General features: G+C 37.8%; 1 pseudogene; it reads right to left on the reverse strand.

Moving 5' to 3' along the window:
- Positions 1-1,848: 1,848 nt before the first annotated feature.
- On the reverse strand, positions 1,849-15,316 carry LOC110303956 (annotated as a pseudogene).
- Positions 15,317-18,713: the final 3,397 nt, after the last annotated feature.

Genomic DNA, 18,713 nt, shown 5'->3' on the forward strand with positions numbered 1-18,713 from the left:
TAAGGTAAGCCCAAGGTAAACCACACAGTTGTGTAACTGATATCTCTTACATAAAGTATGAGGTCAGTGTTAGGGCCAATAGTTGAGACCCTTAGAATGGAACCGGTCCACCTGGGTCTGTAGCCCTATCGGAGCAGACAGTTTCTGCTTATGACTTATGTTACCTGAGTGTTTGCTCAGCGAAATGAAATAGATAAAATAAAATACAATGGAACCCTGAGAAAAGTAATCATTTTTATGAAGTAATGAGGAAAATAGGAGGGGGAAGTACAGTATTATCCATCCTAGGTTGAGAACAACATGATTGGAAGAGTTGGCTAGAATTTGTTTTCATGCAAAATAAGCAGTTTATAGCTTAGGAGTCTTGATATTTGAATGCATTAGATAGATCATATATATATATATATATATATATATATATATATATCGACTTAAATACCAGCTCAAAATCATGTGGTTGAAATGGTTTCTGACTTCCTTAAACTATGAAGAAGATCTGCCTCAAAGACACGCTTCTATAGGTAATAATGTAACGTCACATAAAGATATAAAATATCCTGATTTATTTCTTTCATCAGTCTCTTCTATCCCACCCTTGCAGCTTTTACATAATTTAATCCCTCATCTTTCTTTTAATAAAACATCCTATTTATCTCTTTAAATATTTCTGTGATCACAGATTGACCTTTATGCACGCGCACACACATACACGCACACACACACACACGAACATACGTGCATAAATTTAAAACACCATATCTTATAATGCTATAAATATCAAAAGCCCAGATACAGCAATCTATTAGTCTTTAAGGTTAAATATGCTGTCTTTTTAAATTTTTAATACTCTGAGCACTATACAAGATGATGGAAGTTGGAGAGTAAGAACTAGAAATGGTTTATGACCAAAACAATAGTAATGAAATCTGTGCCTAGGGGGGAAAACTAGACTAAAACTTCCCTCAGAATAACTACCTATACAGCATCAACCTGCTCTGACCCTGAAATCCTCAGCCCTAAATGGAATGTCTCCACCAAATCTCTCCTCTCAGAGCTCAGGGAATCCTGAGGAACAGGAGGCAGAAATATAGTGAGAGCCAGAGGGGATGGAAGACACAAGAAAACAAGGTCCCCTTAACCAACATGATCAAAGCTCATAGGAACTCGCGGGGACTGAAGCAGTATGGACAGGTCCTGCGTGGGTCTGTACCAGGTCCTCTGCGTGTATCTTACTGCTTCTGGTTTAGTGTTCGTGGAATTCCTGAGTCTGTGAATGGGTAGACCTCTCATGCTTGCACTTATTCCTGGGTTCTTTCCCTTCTGGTTGTTTTTTATCCAGTTCCAATGTGTTCATTTTTGTCTTATCTTATTATATTATAGTTCATCTTATGATTTAAAAAGAAAAAAAATGAGCAAACGAAAGAAAATGACAACCTCTGGAATTGAAAGGAACTCTCTGCTCCACAACAGTCCTGAAAAGACAACTACCCTGAAGAGAGAGAGACGTTTGGAGTTATTACCATATTACAATGTGGGTAGTGGCTTCATCAAATAGGATTCATTCCCTTACTAGAATAAAATGCAGAGTCGAGTCGATTTAGTGAGTAGCTTTGCCGGGGATCTTCGTTTTTGTCACTGTTTTCTTTAGTGCCACCTTGTGGGTTAGACAGTAACATAATATTTACTAAAGAGGCTTCAGTTTGGAGTTTGGTCTCTGTCCTTCCATCTATCTTTCTGCTGTATTAAATCTAGTATTAGAAAATACCATAGTGAAGCTACCCCCCCCCCTTTTTTTTTCTCTAAAAGAAACAACCACTTCACCAAAAGATACTTGCCACAATTCTGCAATCATCCATTCAGGACACCAGAACAATTTCTCAGAGATTGAAAATATTGGAGTCTACACACACACACACACACACACACACACACACACACACACACGCACGCACACAATCGATGTTCGTTTACAGGATAATCACCAAACGTATCTAGGATCGCCTAAGTGGCAAGCTCTACCTGGTGATTTTTTTTTTCTTCCATAAGAAAAATAAAATGTTTTTTTCTTAACTCAGGATCATCATTTCTACAACAGTGGCCTGTGGGAATTGATTCTAGAGAATCTGAAATGCTGCTTAATCCTGTTTTCTCAAAGCTCTCATATCTGACTCAGTCAGTATGCCCTTACTTCTGGCAACAGATTGAATGAATTTGCATTGAGTTACCTTACTCAATTTCTTCTGAAATTATGCTGCTGCTATAAAGGGAAAAAGGAAAGAGGCAGGATAGTGTACGGCAATGTCTTTTTTAATTGAGAAACACAGGGAATGTGTTAGGCTCCCAAACACCCTCTATGTATTAAAGATGCTATAATTATCTTTTATCTAGCCAGACAAACAGGAATAGTTCCACCTGAACACACTGCTTTTATAGGTAAGTGTGTACATGTGTCTGTGTGTGCGTGCATGTGTGTGGATGCGGTGTGGTAGGGAAACAGATTTTAAAACTGCATTTATGAAGTCATTTCAGAACAAGAGTAAGTAGTATGCAATCCAGTCACCTTGACGTCTTGCATAGGTAAATACTTGTGTTAGAACTCTTGCCCTATTTTAGAGTTGAAGGTTATAACGTATTGTTCAGGAAGTAATTGTTCCTGGATATGGCAACAAGGCCTTAGATTTGAACTATCACCTAAATATCATCTATGCTGCCAACATATATATAATGACAAGAAGTTAAGTTATTTTTTTAGAGTCGCTAAAATCTGATTACAGAACTAGGGCAGTCAAATTCTACCGGACATACTGCCAAACCTTAAGAATTTCACTCCCTGGTCATTTTTAACATGGAGGATGTACATGTTTTACCTCTGTAAGTGATGTGTTGTTACTTCCAACTCAAGTAAGGGATTTTAATTGCTAATCTTCGAGTCTTTTGATAATTGAATCTCTCCCTGACTTTCTGACAGACTTTGTATCCTTCCAATTTGGTTCAAAGACAAAGCAAAGGATTCCTTGGGATGGCAACAATGGATCTGCCATCCTCCTTTTAACTCTAAATGTCCACCACTCACCAGGTTCTTTTGCTCGGAGTTTCACCTAAACAAATATATCAGCAAAGGATACTCTCTTGCCTGAGGACCATATGTTTTCATTTTTTCTCCTGTGCTTCAATTTCAGCCTTAATAATAAAAGTATGTCTTCTCTCACTGTAAACTGGGTGAGCTTCTGAATAGTCTTCTCTAGAAAATTCCTGGCTCCTGTGCACAGCTTGGGGAATAAAAGCCACAGTGGATACAAATAAGAAATACCTCCACTTAATGCAGTGCCTAACTCCACTAACAAATTTCATCTTTGTACTTTTATAGCATTCTTATTATACATGAGGCCTTTAAAATAAAATTCCAAGAAGCAAATCTGCATTCTATCTTACTCCGTTACTGATTTCAAATTAAGCAGATCCAAATTAATTGGGCTACATTAGGTAGCAACAGCCTTTTCCTTTAATGTCAAAAGGCTTATATGATTGCCTTCCAGTTCTTCTTAAAAATGAGACCGCATCGGATATTTTTCTTGACATTTCTTGTGGGGTTTCATTTTCAGTTTCTAAGGATCATTTGTTCCTTTAATCCTCCAATGTAGGGAAGTAATGAATATTGATTCATATTTAGAAGTACTAACATTCAACTAGGTAAACTCAGTAAGGGATGGCTGTTCGTGTTCTATTTTGTCTTCTAGACAGAAAATCAACCCCATTTAAAGCAAATGATGTGTTTTATGTCAATGTATGTCTGTAGGTTCACATGAATGCTGACAACCACTTCCTAGGATCATCAGGTCACCTCTGGGATGTATGTGTCTTATTTATCTGTACCTATCTATGAAGATACAGACTCAAGGAGATGAGAGTGGAGACTTCCTATGTTTTATGTAAGGGCTTTATCAGTCTCTGTCTACCCTGAACTGTAATAAAATGCACTAGCTGTTCCTTGTGCCACCCTCTCATTCGCAGAGCTTGCCAGGATGGCCAAGCTGATAATAATTATCCAAATAGATAGCTCTAATATGGCAATTATAGGATCATTTCTTTATTTTGGTGAGATTTACCTATAGTAGCTCCCTGTTTAATGTTCAATGTTCTGTAGCAATTCTCTTTTTAAATGTTCAGTGCAGGAGCTATGCCTTGCAGGATGTACAAATAATCAAGTCTTAGCAATATTATAAAACATAATCCACATTATGGACTGAGCAGAATGAGCCCTCAGATCTGATTGCCTACGGCTCAGACGTTAATGCTGCCAAGACACCTTGTATATATTAAGCTAGGTGGATGGAATTACATTAAAACAGGAGAATGGGTTGTGCTCTGGACCCCAGTCACACTTCATCCGTCTCTGCCTGCTTTGCCTGCCTGCAATAAAGGAGCGTCGGCTTTCCAGAGTTTCTCCTCCCGTCTGTGTCCACGATTCCAAGGCGGATCAAGCCTGGGTGTCTAGTTATGAACTACTTCATTTTCAGTTTTTCCAGAAATGTAGGGTACATTGCATTGTCAGGGGTCCAAGTTAAAGGGATACACAATACCCAAGCCTAAAGAAATGAAAAGTTTTTTAAAAATAGTAATTCCAACAGTGGCACCGTGAAAAGGTACATTGACATTTCTGAAGTACAGGTAGTCAACTCCAAAATCCACCTCTGCTCTGTGTTAGCCACGTGGTTCTCACTGATATTCCAGAGCCCCAGTGAACGCAACATATAGATCATCAGGAAAGCTTACTGCTCTCCTAGAAGCCATTGGCTAAGAACTGGAGAGGGCTAAAAGTATGTCAATAGCTATGAGAGTTTATGAAACAGGACCTTCCCTAATTATTAGTACACAAATAATAAAGTATCTAAATATTAAGAGAAAGCAACAATTACCCCAAAGCCAACACACTAAATAATTTAAATATTATAGGTTTCTTTGCTTATCTCTTTCCTTTTATAAACAATTACTGAAAACTTTTTTCATGTTTTAACATGTTTTTCTTTACATATATATTATATATATATATATGTAAAACATTTTTCTTTTTTATTGATTATTTTTTTCATGTCAAATGTTCTCCCCTTTCTGAGTTTCCCCTCCACCAGTCCCCTATCCCCTCCTCCCTCTCCTGCCTCTATGAGGGTGCTCCCCCACTCACCCACCTACTGCTACCTCAGTAGCCTACAGTTTCCCTACCAAAGACCAAGGGACTCCCCATCCAAATGATACCAGATAAGGCAATCCTCTGCTACATATCCAGCTGGAGCTATGGATACACACTGTGTATTCTTTGGTTTGTGTTTTAGTCCCTGGGAGCTCTTGTGGGGGGAGGAGGGTCTGGTTGGTTGATATCATTGTTTTTCCTATGGGGTTGTAAACCCCTTTACCTCCTGTAGCCCTTGCCCTAACTTCTCTACTGGAGTCCCCATGCTCAGTCATATGACTGTGTACATCTGCATCTGTATTGGTCCAGCTCTGGAAGAGCCACTCAGGGGACAGCTATACCAGGCTCCTGTCAGTAAGCACTTCTTGGCCTCAGCAATAGTGTCTAAGTTTGGTGTCAGCAGATGGGATGGATCCCTAGGTGGGGCAGTCTCTAGATGGCCTTCCCTTCAGCTTCGGCTCCACTCTTTGTCCCTGCATTTCCCTTCCACGGGAGAAATTCTTACATTCCAAATGTTGCCCCTCTCCTGGTCTCCCCTCCTAAAGTTCTTCACCTCATCTCTCCTCCTCTTTGATTCTGAGAGGGCTCATCCCCATTCATCCACCCACCCACCCTCACCTCATGTCCACCAGCATCCCCCTTCCTTGGGGCATTAAGTTTCTACAGGATTAAGCACATCCTCTCCCACTGAGGTCAGACAAGTCAACCCCGTGCTACATATGTGTGAAGGGGGCCACAGAAGAGCCCATATATGCTCTTTGCTTGGTGGTTTAGTCCGTGAGAGCTCTGAGGGGTCCATGTTAGTTGACAGTGTTGGTCTTCCTATGGGGTTGCAATCCCTTCCAGCTCGTCAGTCCTTCCCCTAACTCTTCCATAGGGCATAGGGATCCCTTTACTTGAGATATATGTATGTATGTATGTATGTATGTATGTATGTATGTATGTATGTATCTGACTACACGAGGTTCAGACAATCCTCCATGATTCTAGAGAATTATCAGTTATCCCACAACAGCTCCAAACATCTACAGTTAATAAGCACTAAACAGATCAACAGACGAATGGCACTTACTGCTTTCCATGCCCTTAGGCTCTAGTACTGTGCCAGCAATACCTAGAAAAGTCTCATGAGAGAAAAACACTCCAGCTTCCTCTCAGAAAATTTAGTGTCCACTTCCTGTTAGTTATTTAGCAACCAAAAGAGAGGAGGGGAAATGATGAAAAATACCCCAGGTAAACATAATTTTTATCTAAATATTTCCTAAATGGTCCCTCTCAAATATGTGAGACACTATTGGAAATGGGCTTTAAAAATCACATTTAGAAACATCTTTCCAATTCAGTAAACTGGTATAAACCTTATAGAATGTAATTTAGCATGAGCTATCAAAAATGACAAATCTAGACTGAGACTTCAGAGTCAGCCTGGACTGTCACTCTTGACGTGGCTCTTGTGTTTCCAGCGAAAGCTTCTTCAGGACAAGAGCATCCAACCACACAAGAAGCCAGTCTGGATTATATGTTTAGCCCTCTATATATTTAGGCCCTCAAGGACAGATTCAACCTTGGTGGCTCAAAGCAATTCAAGGGAAAAATGCATCTGTCTGTATTGAATATATATAGGCTTTTTCCTGTCATTATTCTCTATAAAATACAGTGTTAAGAAACTGTTTATCTAGGGACATATCACATTAAATATTGTAAGTAATCTTCAGATGGTTTCAAATATGTGAAGGATATTCATAGGTTGTATGCAAATGTTGCATTTTTATATAAGCATATTATATTTTGAGCATTTTATATTAAGAATTCTTGAGTCAACATATGTGCACACAGTGTATAACATTGGTCCTAGAATTGAAAGCATCCCCCATAGAAACAGAGAGATGTCTGTATCAAGTCTTTCCTCCTTATATGTTGAATGGATTAACATTCCATTCAATGTGCTTGGCTTTGACTTTTCCTTCTCTAACCTAAGTCTCATGTCTTCCTCCTGGCCCAGCACATTTGGGGTATATATGCTTTGTAGGCATGCTCTTGCCTCCTGATAATTACTAGCAAAACATTTATTTTTTATTTGTCAAAAACTAGACTCTACTTTTTGTGTCTAAGCTTAAAAACATTGTGCCACAGTGTTAATTGAAAGCATTTATTTCTTTTTTTTAAAGATATGAACAAATAAAAATTATACCATTTTCCCTTGAATAAAACAATAGGCTAAGAATTATTATCTAATCCTTTCATTTTCAGGTCTGGAAACCAAAATAATTATTTTTCGGCAATGGGGGATAAATTGACTATATGTTGAGACAATTTAAATCATTCCCTAGAGACATACTTCACAGAATGTTGGATTCTGATGTGCACGTGTAAAAGGAGCAGCACATATGCTCAAATCTGCCCTAAAATATGCTAGCAGGCTCACGAAATGCAGAAAATCACAAATTTGTGTATTCCTTTTTACACATCAGTGTGTATACACAGACAGGTATAAAGTGGCTACAGCAAAGATAATATTTTTCTGTATTCCAAGCTGAAGTTGAATAAATAAAATCCTCACACAATGTGACTTTGCTGTTTTGATAATAATCCTTCCCATGTCTGTGTCTATATGAAGCCTACATAGCCAGTCAGTATGCACAGTTCAGTTTTAAAATGATGGACACCCCTCCCTTATTCTCCATAATAATCCATGGAGACAAGGCTGACGGACAGAAGGCTCCTAAGCAAGTTAGAAGTTCTGCACAATGACGACTGATATGTGTGGAGTCCCAGAACTTTGTACAAGAAAAGGTTCAAATATGGAAAGGTGTGGGCTAATATGAACCCTGTATAATTGAAAGAATAAGTGTAAAACTATTGATAGAAATATGATAAACAGAGAGATGATAGAGCATAGACATGTGACTGATATATAAATAGTAAATAAACATATGATAGATGATTTATATATAAAAAATAGATGAGAGGTAGATAGATAGATAGATAGATAGATAGATAGATAGATAGATAGATAGATGGATGGGAGATAGCTGGGAGATAGAGATAGATAATAGATATGTAGATAGATAGATAGATAGATAGATAGATAGATAGATAGATAGATAGATACAGAGATACAGAGATACAGAGATACAGAGATACAGAGATGATAGATAGATAGATAGATAGATAGATAGATAGATAGATAGATAGATGATAGATAGATAGATAGATAGAGATAGAGAGAGAGAGAGAGAGAGAGAGAGAGATAGATAATAAGTAGATAGATAGATAGATAATAGACAGATAATACATAGATTTCTGATAAAAGATAAACAGATAGATGATAGATAGGTGATTGGTAAGAGATAAAGATGTCCTTTAGATAGATTAGATAGGTGATAGATCAATAGTTAAATAGATGATAGATAGATAGATAGATAGATAGATAGATAGATAGATAGATAGATCAATCGTTCGTTCGATCGATCAATAGATAGATAATAGGCAGACAGACAGATGATAGGTGACTGATAAGAGATAAGAGATTGATAGATAATAGATCAATCGATGATAGATGGATGAATAATATTTGTTCAAAAATAGATAAATAGCTAAATGACAGACAGATGATTGATTGATTTTTAATAGGTAAAGAAATCATTAATAGATAGATGACAAATAGACCCCACTTACTAATATTCAACTTAATTTTTTCAACTTTATAGAGCTACTAAAACAATGCACATTGGACAGAAATTGCAGGTAAAAGACCACATAGGCTGAAATTAGCAATGATAGCATTAACGGTGGACAGTAAGACGGACGAATTATGTGGTGCCAATCAATCAATCACGTGGTGGAGTAGGTCTGGGAGGAGTGGGGAAGGGAGAATGTGACTGAAACACTTTGCACAAAATTCTCAAAAAATAAAACATGTGGGGGAGAAGAAGATCTGCTCTCCTATCCTATGCACCCTTGTCCTTTGATGTAGCCCATGTGCCCAGTGTCAACAGAATGTAATCAGTGTAGTTTGAGATTATATACATTATATATTATATACATTATATATACTTTTACTCTTACTTACACTTCCTTTCTTTCTCTCCTTCCACACCCTTCAGGGAGCACCATCTCCCCTACCGTAAGAACGTACTCAAAACGTGAACTGTCTTCCCATACTCTGCTCATCCCCATGACAGATAATTAAAGCATCACTTGCTGAGACAAAGGAAGGCAGAAGAGTTCCCTGCCTACCACCCTTCATCATCCATTCAGCCGTCTCCTCGGTCCCGTTCATCTTGATCACTCTTGGCCTCCATTTTTCTGGACTAAACATTTAAACTGCTCTTGAAGTGAAGGCACTAAGGGGCCTCCAGCAGTTGTTCTCTTCTTGCTCTCAAGATTTAAATTCCTTCACTCGAAGCAAGAAAAAGAGGGAAGTCAGGAGGTGAGCATCTCACTTTGAAAATGTTTCTGTCTTCTGGACTGTCTTCCTCTACATGAAGTAGAGGAGTAGGAATGGTCTGCCACACTTGCCTCGGGGGTGTGAGACATTGTTAAAGGCCAAGAAGCTTCAGGAGATATAAATTGAGATTTCCTTCACTAAAATGAGACCAGCCACCTTTCTCCAGCAATGACAGGTGAGAGAGAAAGAACTCAACAGCAAACGACTATCTTAAATCCTAAGCAACTATCCTGATAGGCATATCTAAGAAACAATGGCCCTGCCTTGGATTTAAAGATGTAGTTTACTTCTTTTGCTTTGATGTGGCTTTTTGAAACTTGGTAAACATACTGCTAAATAGTCTTTGATTTTTCCCTCAGTATAACTCCAGTAGGATGGTGATGATAACAAGGGCAATTGTGACAGTAACAAAGATAATGGTCAAAAAATGTACAGGGTGCAACCAGGCAATATTATATGCAACTTTAAGAGAACCACTGTTGATACTGCCATTTCCTCCAAGACTGGCGTATTTAAGAATGAATCACTGCAGCGTATATGTATATCACAGTTACTGATCATTTCATATGGCGCCATATTCAAGCACAGTTTGGTTCATGCAAGGAAGCTGCTATCAGGAATTCATGTCTCTTTTCTGATGAGGACACCCCAAGTGTTCTGTCCCAGAGTCTGCTCTAAACCTTTCAACAGACCTGTTTCCCCAGAAAGGAGCTGGGATGTGTTTCCCAACTCACATGATCTCTTTCCAGTGTATCAATAAATGCACGTATTCGAATGCAAGGTTTCTTCCCTGAAATGTGGACTAAAATTGTCACCTTAGCTTTGTATGCATTTACTCATACATGTGTTTATCAAATACTCATTAAGCAACAGTTGGTAAAGGTATTGCTGTTGGCATAGAAAACAAAACATTCAAGTTCCTGACCTGTGGGAATTATTAGTCAAATAGTACCAATAACAAATGTATGGAAAGTAAAGAATTCAGATCTAGGCAATGCGGAGCCAAGGAACAGGGGTTACAATATTAAGCATAACAATTGGGTAACGGTAAGTGTCACATGTGAATAAATAACTTCATAAAATGATGTATGTAGAGACCATTGAGAGAGAGAAGGGAGCAACAGCACTGAGATAACCAGGGGAAAGGTGTCTGAAGAACAGAAGTAGAGTTCTGTAGCTGGAGTAGAGCAAGTTAGGGTAGAGAAAAGTAGATTAGTGTAGAAAAGTGATAGGTAGCTAAATTGGGGGTGGTCATTTTGTGGCCTCTTTATAGGCCATTCTGAACCCTTTTATTTTTATACAGGATGGAAGAAAGCCATTGAAACATTTTAGACTGTGGACCGTGATAATACATCCTGAGTTTCAGAAAAGGCCTTATGATGGTTTTGATGAGGATTCATTAGAAGATAAAACCTAGAAAGAAAATGGGTAGTGGAGGGACAGGTAGATGGCGCCATGGGTAAAAGAGCCCACCGCCAAAGCAGCTGACCTAAGTTCAGTTCCCAGGCAGCCACGTAGTAGGACAGTACCAACTCTTGCAAGTTGTCTTCTGGTCTACAGGTGCCATGGCACACATCACCTCCACCTTAGATGCTGCGCAAATGCAATCGAAAAGGGAAAGAAGAGTTTGGAGAATTAATTAAAATAATTCATACAAGATATTTTTGAAGGGAAATGGTATCCCAGGGAGGTGGGGGTGCTGAGAACTGATCTCATTTGGCCGAAGGATTAAACATGGGTAGGTGAAAGAAATCTCTGGATTAAGACCAGGATGTTTGCACTGAGTAGCTGAAAGGATGAATCCACATTCTTTGTGGAGTATCTCTTCAGATAACTGTGCGCCCATGGCTCTTCTCTCTTTTCTTGACAGTGGAACTTTTCTTTCTTTTCAAATTTGATCAATTTATTGTTCATTTCCTTTAAAGTTTCATTGCACATACTTACCATACATGCCTCTATGTCCTATAAAGATATTTTCACAGCAGTATATATGGTATGGTGAGCATATCTCTATAATTTCTATTTATTTTATTATTAATTTATCTATTAATTTTTTTGTTTGTTTACATCCCAAATGCAGCCCCCTCTTCTGTTCTCTCTAATCAACACCCTCCCCTTCTCCTCTGGGAGGGTAGGTCCTCCTGGGTATATGTACAGGTTTTCTTTGCTGGAATTCACTTATTATTTTGTGAATATAATTTTTAAATTTTCTTTTAGGATTTATTTATTTTGTGTAGGAGTGTTCTATCAGCATGTACACCTGCATGCCAGAAGAGGGCATCAGATCCCATTACAGATGCTTGTGAACCACCAGGAGGTGGCTGGGAATTGAACTCAGGACCTCTGAAAGAGCATCCAGGGTTCTTAAACACTGATCCTTCTCTCCAGCCCCGTGAATATAAATTTTTAAGATCTCAAAGGCTGGAGAGATGTCTCAGCACGTAAGAGAACTGACTGCTTTTGCAGACCACCTGGGTTTGATTCCCACCATTCACATGGTAGCTCAAGACTAATGCCAGAGGATCTGATATTTGATGCCCTCTTCTGGCTTCCATGAACACCAGGCATCCACGTGGTGCAGATACACATGCAGACAAAACATATATAAAAATATTTATTTTTTTAAAGTTCAGTTCAAAATGATCAACATAATGTTCTCTGATCTATTAATGTGTAGATGAACTATTGAGCATTTTCCTGTGGTACTTAATGGAAATGTAATACCTTGCTTTGGGAGCAGTTGCATGAAAGAGCCTCTTTGACCCTTTTCCTGCTATGGAATGTAACATCTCATGATGGGCTGCTAGAGAATGCAGCATCTCCTGGTGGGGAGGATCTGCGAAGATGGCCTGGAGTCCATTCCTGTCTCTTAAAGAAACAAGATGTCCTTCCAAGTACCACCCAGCGAACCACATTGCCTGTAGATTTGTAACAGCATGAGTTGCCTTCCAGGGTCTTTCAACTGTGACACAAGCAACACATGTGACTGAGATTTCATCAGACCCCTGACACTCCCCTGAGCTTTGCAAGCAGCTACAATGATCCCAGACCTCTCTTGTTCTTTGCTGCCTATCTGTGAGTATTAAACTCAATTTCTATAACATATGAGCATGATTTGTCCCTCAGGCACCAGACCTAAAGCGTGGGTCTTGGTCTGAAGTCAGACAATTAATCCATAGGATCCAGAAGGAATGTAGTTAGGTGAGAACTTGTGCTAGTAGATGGTTGTTAACACTTGTGGACTATTGCCTATACTTTGTCAGTGAACTAAGAAGCAAGTCCATCAATTGAGTAAACTTTGGGGCAAACTTTGAATATTTGAGGGAAAGGGGGAAATACATTATAATGCTATACATTAGATGAATAAAAAGAAATCAAATATGAAAAATAGACCTTAAGATCATTAAGCCTAGGTGTTCATACAACATTAAGGGCTCTGAATTAATTTTTCTCTGGTACCACCATCTGCCAAGTGACTGTAGGCCTAGAGGAGTCAGAGTTGCATTTAATGGGATTGAAGTGACTGTGACAGTAGAAGAACAGCAAAGGAGGATCAGGAGGATCAATGCATAGATGGACAAAAAAAAAATGATAGATAGAAAAAATAAGGATAGGAAAGATTGGAAGATAGACAATGAGTGGGAGAATAGTCTTCCTGAGGGAAGAGAATGCCAAGTAGTGATCCAATACCAAATGGTCAACCCTGGAAACATACACACAGCAACATAACATAGACTGAGCAGGTTGGCTCCCACTACATATGTAGTAGAGGATGGCCTTATCCGGCATCAATGGGAGGGGAGGCCTTTAGTCCTGTGAAGGCTTGATGCCCCAGTGTAGGGGGACGCTAGAGGGGTGAGGCAGGAGTGGGTAGGTAGGTGGGGGAGCACCCACTTAGAAGTGAAGAGGAGGAAGAATGAGATGGGGATTTGCAGAAGGGATATTGGGAAGAGAGGCAACATTTGAAATGTAAATAAATAAATAAAATAACCAACCAACAAATAAATAAATAAATAAATAAATAGTCTCTTTTAAAAGAGGTCATTAATTTGAAAGAGAGCAAAGAGAAGTAAATGTGAAATCTTGGAGGGAGGACAAAAGGAAAAGTAATTTAATTATATTTTAATCCCCCCAAAAATGACAATGAAAATAAAGAGTAACAAGTAGATTATGTATCCTAGTAAAGTTAATGAACTATCACTGCTTATTGTTAGATTTGGAATGAGGTCACTACACTCAAAGTGCAGTGAGCTCTAAAATGTCGTGGCTTTTGTATTTCCATCAACAACAGTCTATTCTTTGTTCCATAACTCAAGTGTACATGCAATATTTTCTGTGCTAGCCTTTATTGATAACTCATATTTGATACTACTGACTACCACTATGCCTTACTGTGCACTGGAGAATTACTGTAATATTATAAGGCCACTCCTTTAAACCTTATGTTTTGAAATCCTCTATAACTGACCCTTATCTTTCCGCTCAGACTCCCTCCATTTTCATAGCAAAGTTTGTTATCATAGGCCCCCAGTTTATGTACTGAAGAGGGAGAACTCTCAGGCTAAGGAAAATGGGCATATCCATTAATAAACACAGGACACTTAATGAAATTTAATACTCGTGCATAATTAAGCTTCCCTGAGAGTTAGTAATGTACAACTACTATCTAAATTTTACAAATGGTTCTCATAAAACTCCTAATGGCATTAATCATTTACAACAAGGATGCCACTCTGGCAGGAGTTGCTGATTGCAGGAGAGAACTTGCATTCATGGGAAAACAGTGTTCTCCACTATGGATTTCTGTACAGCTAAAACTGCTCTTTTACAAAGGCCATTGTGTAAAAGATTACAGCTATCATTCTTTTTTTAAATGTTCTTTATTTTTATTTATTCTTTGGTAATTGCATTCATTTATACAGAGAATGCTTTTACACCAACCATTTAATAAATATACATAAGTTATAGAACTAGTGTTCTAGTTTTCAATGTTGCATGATTTAGAAAATAAAGATATGCTGCAGGTACTTAACATTTTGTTTTGGGGATAGTGCTAGTGGCAAATTGAGAATAATTTACCCTAAGATAGAGAATAATGAAAGATTCAGTTTCCCCCTCCTACTCTTCAATATAGTGCTCAAAGTTCTAACTACTGAAATAAGGCAAGGAAAAGATGTGTTTGTGTGTGTGAGTGTGTGTGTGTGTGTGTGTGTGTGTGTGTGTGTGTGTGTGTGTGTTGATTGAGAGGAAGAGATAAAACGGTTCCTATTTTTAAGTGACATGATTCTATTTAGAGAATCTCACAGATTCTGAACATATAAAACGTAAAAAGATATTTGAATATGGTCACAGAACACAAGATAAGTACAAAATAATCAATCTCATAGATGATAGGTAAATAGGTATGTAGATAGATAGATAGATAGATAGATAGATACATACATACATACATACATACATACATACATGCATAGGCAAATGCATAGATAGATAGATGATTGATTGATAGGTAGATACATACATACATACATACATACATACATACATACATACATAGACAAATGCATAGATAGATTAGATAGATACATACATACATACATACATACATACATGCATGCATAGACAAATGCATAGATAGATATAGATAGACAGACAGACAGACAGACAGACAGACAGATAGATAGATAGATAGATAGATAGATGCATTCTAATCTAGCCCAGGGTAACCTGAACTACAGTTCCTCCTGCCTCTACATTCTTAGAGTCACAACTAAAGGTATAGGTCACTATGCTCAATTTTTTGCATGCTGGACATTGAATCTTGTGCTTTTAAATGCTAGGGCATTTCTATATATTAATAGTAAAGCATATAGAAATCAAAATTAAATCACATTTACAATCAATCCAAGGAAGGAAAACGAGATGCTTACATATATGTTTACAAAGCTTACACACTACACAAATACAGAAAACTTTAAAATTCTGATGAAAGAAATCAGTGAAGACCAAACTAAACAGAAGTACCATGTTTATAGGTTTGAAGACTCCGCATAGCAAAGATTTCAATCCTCCTCCAGTCACTTTACAGGATTAAAGCAATCCCAATCAAAAGTCAAGCAGGATTTTTCTTGAAGGATCAGCAAGCTTAGTCCAAAAGACTTATCAAAAGTACAAACTAGAATGGCTAAGAAGAGCCCAAAGTAAAAAAAGTAAGAAAGGTTGTTGTAACTGATATAATATTTTCTCACTTTTGTCAACATAAATCACATTTTAAATAATATTTTCTTAATATTTAAGAATGTCATACAGCAAAATTTTATCATATTCACGCCCCAATTCCTCCCAATATCAACCCCATCTCCCTACCCCCAAACTTAGACTTTTCTCCATTTTTAAAAATTCATCAAATCCTATTTGTGCTGCCCAACTATTCTTGGGAATGAAGCCAGCCCTAAAGTATGCAGTATCCAACACACCAAGCACAGGGTTACAGTACAACCCAGTGATTCTAACTCCAGCACTTACTCCAGAGAAATGGAAATTTACCCATAAAAACATAAAAATAATGTCCAGTGGCATTATTCATAGTAGCCTACAAGCAGAAGCAATCTAGACATCCTGAAGTGAATGGCTCCTCAACCTGTGGTGTGTCCATTTGGATTTATGATGAGTTGGAGTTCTTCAGTAAAGTCAACCCGCAGGTCCAGATGCATGAAAGGAAAGAAAAGTTAAATATCAGACATCGGAGGGCCTTGTGATGATGGAATCAATCTGTATCCTGACCCTATCTGTGGTCATGTGAATATGCAGGTAATAACATTAAATTATATACAACTCACTAACACTCAAACACATTTAAACACTCATATCACTGCCAGTGAAACTGGAGAAATCTAATAAACATAATCAATGTGTTATCTCGTTTTGATGTAGGGTGGTAGTTTTGTAGGAAACCCAGCTATGGTTATTTACACAAGATCTTTCTGTATTTTTTCTTCTAAAAGCACGTGATTCTCAACTGTCTCTAAATAAAAACTTGACTACATAAGACAGAGGGAAAAAATGTTTTCCTATGAGAGATCTCAAATAACTTAAGCAATCCTGTACTTCCAACAGGAAAGTTATAGAGTAAAAATAAAATCATCTACATCAAATGAATAGCTGTATAAAATTATACATCTAAATTTTATTAAGAGATATAGATCATCTTTTGGCAAAAATCAAAGAATTTCAAGCATTAGCTCCCAATTTTGCTTTTAACACACATCCTTGAGACTACCTCCAGTCATTTTTCTAACCTAGGGGAAAATATTCTTCAGACCCACTTTGGAGTCTCAGATGAGGAGACCACCTTTCAAAGCAGTTTAATTCCAAACATTCTTCAAGCACCTGCTAGAGCCTTTATAGCTCCATGGGAAGATTTTTGTTTTCTCTTTATAAGTTGTTTTCTGATCATAAGCTGTAACTTTTCCTTTTACCCAACTCCTAACCACTCTCTGACCTTTCGCATGACAGAAAAACATCTCTTAGCACCTTGCAATCTATAATAAAATTGTAATGAGCAGGGTTTCCTCATAGCTGGATTATGTCAGTGTGGCTACACTACGATCTCAACTGCTTTTCTTGACAATCTGCCAGGCCTGACATTGTACATTCTCACCTGCCAGCCTAGGCTCTAAAAGTCTGTAACCTATAATGTGTTAAGTTGATGAATATTTATGCAATAAAAGCACTCATTTTAAGGGAAAGCTTAATGCAAGTTGGCAAATAAATCCAACTCTGTGTGGACATTATCTGACATAGAACACACTATCCCTGTCCAGAAGTTCCCTGGGCCACTTTCCCCAGCTCCCGGTACCAGGAAACCATTGTTTGTTTCCTATCGCTATAGATTCTGGATGTTCTATAGTTACACTTCAATGAAGATATAAGAGGAATATTTTTTGTGTGTCTAACTTCTTTGACTCAGCATAGTGCTTTTAAACTTATCTATGCAGTTTTATTAGCAATGACTTATATTATCAAGTTATTTACCAAATCACAAAAAATATAGGTATAGATAGATTCAGATACAGATCTAGATAGATGTTTATTTACTTGCCCATGAGTATCTGAATCATTGGTAGTTTGGAAATATTTTTAAAAAGCTACAATGAGGGCAGGGTGAGTGTCTGTGTGTGTGTTTGTGTGTGTGTGTGTGTGTTTATCAAACTAATAGAACTAAATACTTAAATCAAACACTAGTATGCTTATCAATGTATGTTTTCACATACATTAAAAAAAAAAAAACAACCTCACAAATGCTTTTCCTAAGTCATTATGCACATGTTCCCTACTGTTCCAAAGGACAGTTTGTTACAGAGAACAAACCACTGGGAAGAGAGTGGGATATTAGGGGAGAAAGAGAAGTGTGTGTGTGTGTGTGTGTGTGTGTGTGTGTGTGTGTGTGTGTGTGTGTGTTTAGAGAGAGAGAGAGACAAGCAGACAGACAGATGATAAGTAGGCAGACAGGTAGGTAATACATGGTAGATAGAAAGATAGATACATAGATAATAATACTGGTGTTCTAAATCTATTGAAAATTAAGCTCTAAAACATTATTCTCATGTCTGTAATTATAATGAAGATATTCTTGAAATTGGTCTTCTCAGTCTTCACATAAGAGAACTCTCATCTACACAGTATAACCTAATATTATGAGACTTATTAAACACACTTAGTAAACACACAATAATTCAGGTCCATCCTAAAATGGACTCTGTATCTGCAAAGACAAATATCACATTGTGTTCCATAGCAAGGATTTTGAATTCTGGCTACATGTTAAAATAGAATGTTTTTTGCTTGTGGGTATGCTTAGGCATACTTCAAACCGGTTGAAACAGTCTCTAAAACTTAGAAATCCCATGATTCTCCTGTTCACACAGATGAAGGCTGGTTTTTTGTTTTGTTTTGTTTTGTTTTGTTTTGTTTATTTGCAGTCTTCAAACTGGGTTCATTGACCATGGGAGGTCCCTGGGACCTGTAACTGAAATGCACATTGATAAAACTTGACTTCCAACCCCCACATAACTA

Source organism: Mus caroli, chromosome 10 (assembly GCF_900094665.2).
Source record: "Mus caroli chromosome 10, CAROLI_EIJ_v1.1, whole genome shotgun sequence".
NCBI lineage: Eukaryota > Metazoa > Chordata > Mammalia > Rodentia > Muridae > Mus > Mus caroli.